The following is a 6360-nucleotide window of genomic DNA, read 5'->3' as shown; positions in this document are numbered from 1 at the left end:
TTTGGTGAGCCATAAAGATTAGTAATACACAATCATAAATGAAAACATGAAAAAGTCTTTGCCTGAAACTTTTACCTTTGTTTCCCTTTGCTGGGTCTGCTGAGTATTCCCAGCATTTTTCTGTTTGTATTCCTCATTTCCATCATCTATTTGCCTTGCTCTTAGAAAAAAGGTAGCATGCAGGTACATAAATTACAAAAACCAAATACCATGTTAGCTCTAAGGTGTTGGAAAATGTGAGTAAAACATTATTCCTTTGATACCTGGGATGCAGTGGTAGTGTCCCAACATATGGCCCAGTTTGGATCCAAGTCTCACCTGAACCAGATGTGGTTGATCAAGTAGATGTAAAAATCTCTACTTAAATTGGTTGGGACCTGAGACTACAGGAATATCTTGAAAGCCTCCTCATATGTGTAGAGTGTTCTTATAAATACAAAGTACTGAAAATGCTGGAAATTTGAAATAAAACCAGAGTTTCTAGAGAAACTCAACAGATCTAGCATGTGGAGAGAAAAACACAAGTTACATTTTGAGTCCAGTAAGACTCTCATTCTGTTCCAAACGTTTTTGGAGTTCTGAAGAAGCATATTGGGCTCAATCATTTAACTCTATTCTTTTCTCCACAGATGCTAACAGACCTGCTGAGTTTTTCCAGCACTTTCCATTTTTATTGAAAATGGTTTTGTTTGGTTAAGAGTGCCAAATGAAAGAATATTCTCACATGGAGTCATCTGTCCCATCAGTTAAGTGTGGCTGGAGGAATTAAGGGGAATACAGGTATCCAAGATGAATAAATAGTCAGAAAAACAAAGTAGGGGAGAAAATAAAAAGAGAATAAGTGGAAAGTAGGAAAAGTCAGAAAGAGTAAAAGGAAGTGAAGAAGATTATGTACTCTGTTAATTAAGCCCTATTAAACAATTACAGGTACACACATCCTCCCTAACAATCCCTCAAAAAGCACACAATAGCATCAGTTTGTACCTTCTGGAATCGGCTTCGGCTTATGCCCAAAACGTCGATTCTCCTGTTCCCTGGATGCTGCCTGACCTGCTGCGCTTTTCCAGCAACACATTTTCAGCTCTGATCTCCAGCATCTGCAGACCTCACTTTCTCCTCAAAAACCTGAAGTCCTAACAGTATTATGGATGTATTGTCATCAGATGTAGCAGGTCTAGAAAGCAACTTACCACCACCTTCTTAAGGGAATTAAGTGATGGGTAATAAATGCTGACATTGGCAATTATACTCACATTCCATGAATGAATAAATAAAACTGATATTCTATTATTCTTGCGGTTTGATTTTTTTTTGTTCATTTAAATATTGGACTCATGAGACCTTCCCTCATGTCCCTTTGAAATAGTCTCTTTCTTCAAGAACTGTTTATAAATGAATCAATAGCTCCCATAAAACTGTGCTAACTGTGCAGCAGTGCTAACCACTGGGCGGCACGGTGGCCCAGTGGTTAGCACTGCTGCCTCACAGCGCCTGTAGACCCGGGTTCAATTCCCGACTCAGGCGACTGACTGTGTGGAGTTTGCACATTCTCCCCGTGTCTGCGTGGGTTTCCTCCGGGTGCTCCGGTTTCCTCCCACAGTCCAAAGATGTGCGGGTCAGGTGAATTGGCCATGCTAAATTGCCCGTAGTGATAGGTTAAAGGGGTAAAGGTAGGGGTATGGGTGGGTTGCGCTTCGGCGGGTCGGTGTGGACTTGTTGGGCCGAAGGGCCTGTTTCCACACTGTAAGTAATCTAATCTAATCATAAAACCATTCTGACTTCCTTTCACTTCGTTGGGATAAATGGCATTTGAACAAACAACTCAATAATCCTTAACTTTACCTTTAACTCTAGTTATGTAATTTCAATATTCACTTCAATAGAATCAAGGTTAGGAGTTCACTTTGACCAGATCTTGTCTTGTATTAAGGTCAGCCTTCTCCCCAAATTGAATACTTTTGTTCTTTGCTTCAAGACAAGAACACACAAGTATCATGTTAACATTGATAAACAATTGGTAAGCGAACAGGAACCAGAGAGTGGAAATAAATCAATCCTTTTGTCAATAAATCATTCAATCAATTTTTCAGATTAGGAAGCTGTAACAAATGCCAAAGCAACCATTTCAGGAATTTCATCCATTTACAATCTGTATCAATGACTTGGGTGAATGGACCAAATGAATGGTAACTAAAAGTGCCGATGATACCAAGATGGACAGGAAAGTAAGTTGTCAAGATGAGATAAAGCGTCTGTAAAATACTATCTACAGGTTAATTCAGTTGCAAGAATTCCACACTGAGAAAGTAATACAGGAAAATGTGAACTTGTCAACTTTGCTGGAAAAGCATAGCAGGTCAGGCGGCATCCGAGGAGCAGGATTATCGATGTTTCAAGCAAAAGCTCTTCATGCTCGAAACATTGATTCTCCTGCTGCTCGGATGCTGCCTGACTGGCTGTGCTTGTCCAGCACCACACTCTCGACTTGTGTAGACAGGCTGGTTAAATTGAAACCATAGATCAGAGATCAGCCAAAGTCTGACTGAATGATGGAGCAGGCTCAAAGGGCCAATGGATCTATTCCTGCTCCTGAATCCAATAATCTTACCTCTCCATAATGTATGTGCCAGTCAGAAAATAGGTTTTACTATGCTGGAATGGTGCATGAAAAGGATCAAACTGGAAACTGGTGGAATTCTAGCATCGGGGCTGCAGCTATTTATAAATGACTTCAAATACAATATAGTCCACATTCCTGATGAAGGGCTTATGCCCAAAACGGCAACTCTCCCACAGTTCAGATGCAGCCTGATCTGCTGTACTTTCCCAGCACCACACTTTTCGACTCTGACTCTCCAGCATCTGCAGTCCTCACTTTCTCCTATTTAACCGAATATGTCTATGTGTGGATAATACATTGTGTGCTAAGTAATTTGAGCATGATTTGTCAATGTGTAGAGGTGTAGTAAATGAATTTCATCACCAGTAAATGTAAAGTAATAGATTTGATAAAAGAAATAAAACTACAAAGTTTGAATTGTGTGGTAGTTTCCTAAGCAATATTTATGACTCTGAGCTGAGCTTCTGACCCCAAATGTCATCTGATTTCTCCTTAACAAGTCTTCCAAGCCTCCCTCAGTTCATGTGCTGGAGAAACCATTATCTATAATAGGAGAAATGTGACAGTATATAACATTATGGCTTGTCATAATTATGTGGCATCTGCCTCTGCTGTATGTGTATATATAGCAGCTTGTAGCACCCATTAAACATATTACTTGAAATATAGTGTCAGGAATAGTGCAGCTGACATTATATGGATTTTCAGAGCTGTAAGAGGGCTGACTACTCAACAACTTTGACTGAACTCTGTGGGAAGCTAGAGAAGTGATTGCTGGGCCTTCTGCTGAGATATTTGTATCATCGAAGACTGGAGATTGGCTAATGTGGTGCCACTGTTTAAGAAGGGTGGTAAGGACAAGCCAGGGAACTATAGACCAGTGAGCCTGACGTCGGTGGTGGGCAAGTTGTTGGAGGGAATCCTGAGGGACAGGTTGTACATGTATTTGGAAAGACAAAGACTGATTAGTGATTGTCAACATGGCTTTGTGCGTGGGAAATCATGTCTCACAAACTTGATTGAGTTTTTTGAGGAAGTAACAAAGAGGATTGATGAGGGCAGAGTGGTAGATATGATCTATATGGATTTCAGAAAGGCATTCGACAAGGTTCCCCATGAGACACTGATTAGCAAGGTTAGATCTCACAGAATACAGGGAGAACTGGCCATTTGGATACAGAACTGGCTTAAAGGTAGAAGACAGAGGGTGGTGGTGGAGGGTTGTTTTTCAGACTGGAGGCCTGTGACCAGTGGAATGCTACAAGGATCGGTGCTGGGTCCTCTACTTTTTGTCATTTTCATGAATGATTTGGATGTGAGCATAAGAGGTACAGTTAGTAAATTTGCAGATAGTACCAAAATTGAAAGTGTAGTAGACAGCAAAGAGGGTTACCTCAGATTACAACAGGATCTTGACCAAATGGGCCAATGGGCAGAGAAGTGGCAGATGGAGTTTAAGTCAGATAAATGCGAGGTATTACATTTTGGGAAAGCAAATCTTAGCAGGACTTATACAGTAAATGATAGGGTCCTAGGGAGTGTTGCTGAACAAAAAGACCTTGGAGTGCAGGTTCATAGCTCCTTGAAAGTGAAGTCACAGGTAGGTAGGATAGTGAAGAAGGCAGTTGGTATGCTTTCGTTTATTGGTCAGAGTATTGAATATAGGAGTTGGGAGGTCATGTTGCGCCTGTACAGGGCATTGGTTAGGCTACTGTTGGAATATTGCGTGCAATTCTGGTCTCCTTCCTATCAGAAAAATGTTGTGAAACTTGAAAGGGTTCAGAAAAGATTTACAAGGATGTTGCCAGGGTTGGAGGATCTGAGCTACAGGGAGAGGCTGAACAGGCTAGGGCTGTTTTTCGCAGGAGCGTTGGAGGCTGAGGGATGAGCTTATAGAGGTTTACAAAATTAGAGGAGCATGAATAGGGTAAATAGACAAAGTCTTTTCCCTGGGATTGGGGAGTCCAGAACTAGAGGCCATAGGTTTAGGGTGAGAGGGGAAAGATATAAACAAAACCTAAGGGATGACTTTTTCACACAGAGGGTGGTACATGTATGGAATGAGCTGCCAGAGAAAGTGGTGGAGGCTGGTACTATTGCAACATTTAAGAGGCATTTGGATGGGTATATGAATAGGAAGGGTTTGGAGGGATATGGGCCGGGTGCTGGCAGGTGGGACTAGATTGAGTTGGGATATCTGGTCGGCATGGAAGGGTTGGACTGAAGGGTCTGTTTCCATGCTGTACATCTCTATAACTCTATGACTGGATGAGTCAAAATAGCTGTGCATTTTCTACTTCCTACTGCTTGGAAATGAATAGAAATATGTGTCAGAATTGGAATTGCTTTGACTCTCAAAACTCTTAAATAGCTACCGAATTAACTAAAACAGCACCCCTGCTATCACTGATTAGGAACCACCATATGTTGTTAATTAGAAAGAGATTGTCAAAATGATCTCACAGAATACAGGGAGAACTGGCCATTTGGATACAGAACTGGCTCAAAGATAGAAGACAGAGGGTGGTGGTGGAGGGTTGTTTTTCAGACTGGAGGCCTGTGACCAGTGGAGTACCACAAGGATCGGTGCTGGGTCCTCTACTTTTTGTCATTTTCATGAATGATTTGGATGTGAGCATAAGAGTTACAGTGAGTAAATTTGCAGATAGTACCAAAATTGAAGGTGTAGTAGACAGCAAAGAGGGTTACTTCAGATTACAACAGGATCTTGACCAGATGGGCCAATGGGCAGAGAAGTGGCAGATGGAGTTTAAGTCAGATAAATGCGAAGTATTACATTTTGGGAAAGCAAATCGTAGCAGGACTTATACAGTAAATGGTAGGGTCCTAGGGAGTGTTGCTGAACAAAAAGACCTTGGAGTGCAGGTTCATAGCTCCTTGAAAGTGGAGACACAGGTAGGTAGGATAGTGAAGAAGGCGTTTGGTATGCTTTCGTTTATTGGTCAGAGTATTGAGTATAGGAGTTGGGAGGTCATGTTGCGGCTGTACAGGGCATTGGTTAGGCTACTGTTGGAATATTGCGTGCAATTCTGGTCTCCTTCCTATCAGAAAAATGTTGTGAAACTTGAAAGGGTTCAGAAAAGATTTACAAGGATGTTGCCAGGGTTGGAGGATCTGAGCTACAGGGAGAGGCTGAACAGGCTAGGGCTGTTTTTCGCAGGAGCGTTGGAGGCTGAGGGATGAGCTTATAGAGGTTTACAAAATTAGAGGAGCATGAATAGGGTAAATAGACAAAGTCTTTTCCCTGGGATTGGGGAATCCAGAACTAGAGGCCATAGGTGTAGGGTGAGAGGGAAAGATATAAACAAAACCTAAGGGACGACTTTTTCACACAGAGGGTGGTACGTGTATGGAATGAGCTGCCAGAGGAAGTGGTGGAGGTTAGTACTATTGCAACATTTAAGAGGCATTTGGATGGGTATATGAATAGGAAGGGTTTGGAGGGATATGGGCCGGGTGCTGGCAGGTGGGACTAGATTGAGTTGGGATATCTGGTCGGCATGGAAGGGTTGGACTGAAGGGTCTGTTTCCATGCTGTACATCTCTATAACTCTATGACTGGATGAGTCAAAATAGCTGTGCATTTTCTACTTCCTACTGCTTGGAAATGAATAGAAATATGAGTCAGAATTGGAATTGCTTTGACTCTCAAAACTCTTAAATAGCTACCGAATTAACTAAAACAGCACCCCTGCTATCACTGATTAGGAACCACCATA

This window comes from Chiloscyllium plagiosum, unplaced genomic scaffold (genome assembly GCF_037043375.1).
Source record: "Chiloscyllium plagiosum isolate Xiang-an unplaced genomic scaffold, Cpla_swu_hap1 HiC_scaffold_1, whole genome shotgun sequence".
NCBI classification, from domain to species: domain Eukaryota; kingdom Metazoa; phylum Chordata; class Chondrichthyes; order Orectolobiformes; family Hemiscylliidae; genus Chiloscyllium; species Chiloscyllium plagiosum.
The sequence above is the reverse complement of the archived record's forward strand: the minus strand, read 5'-3'. Positions refer to the sequence as shown.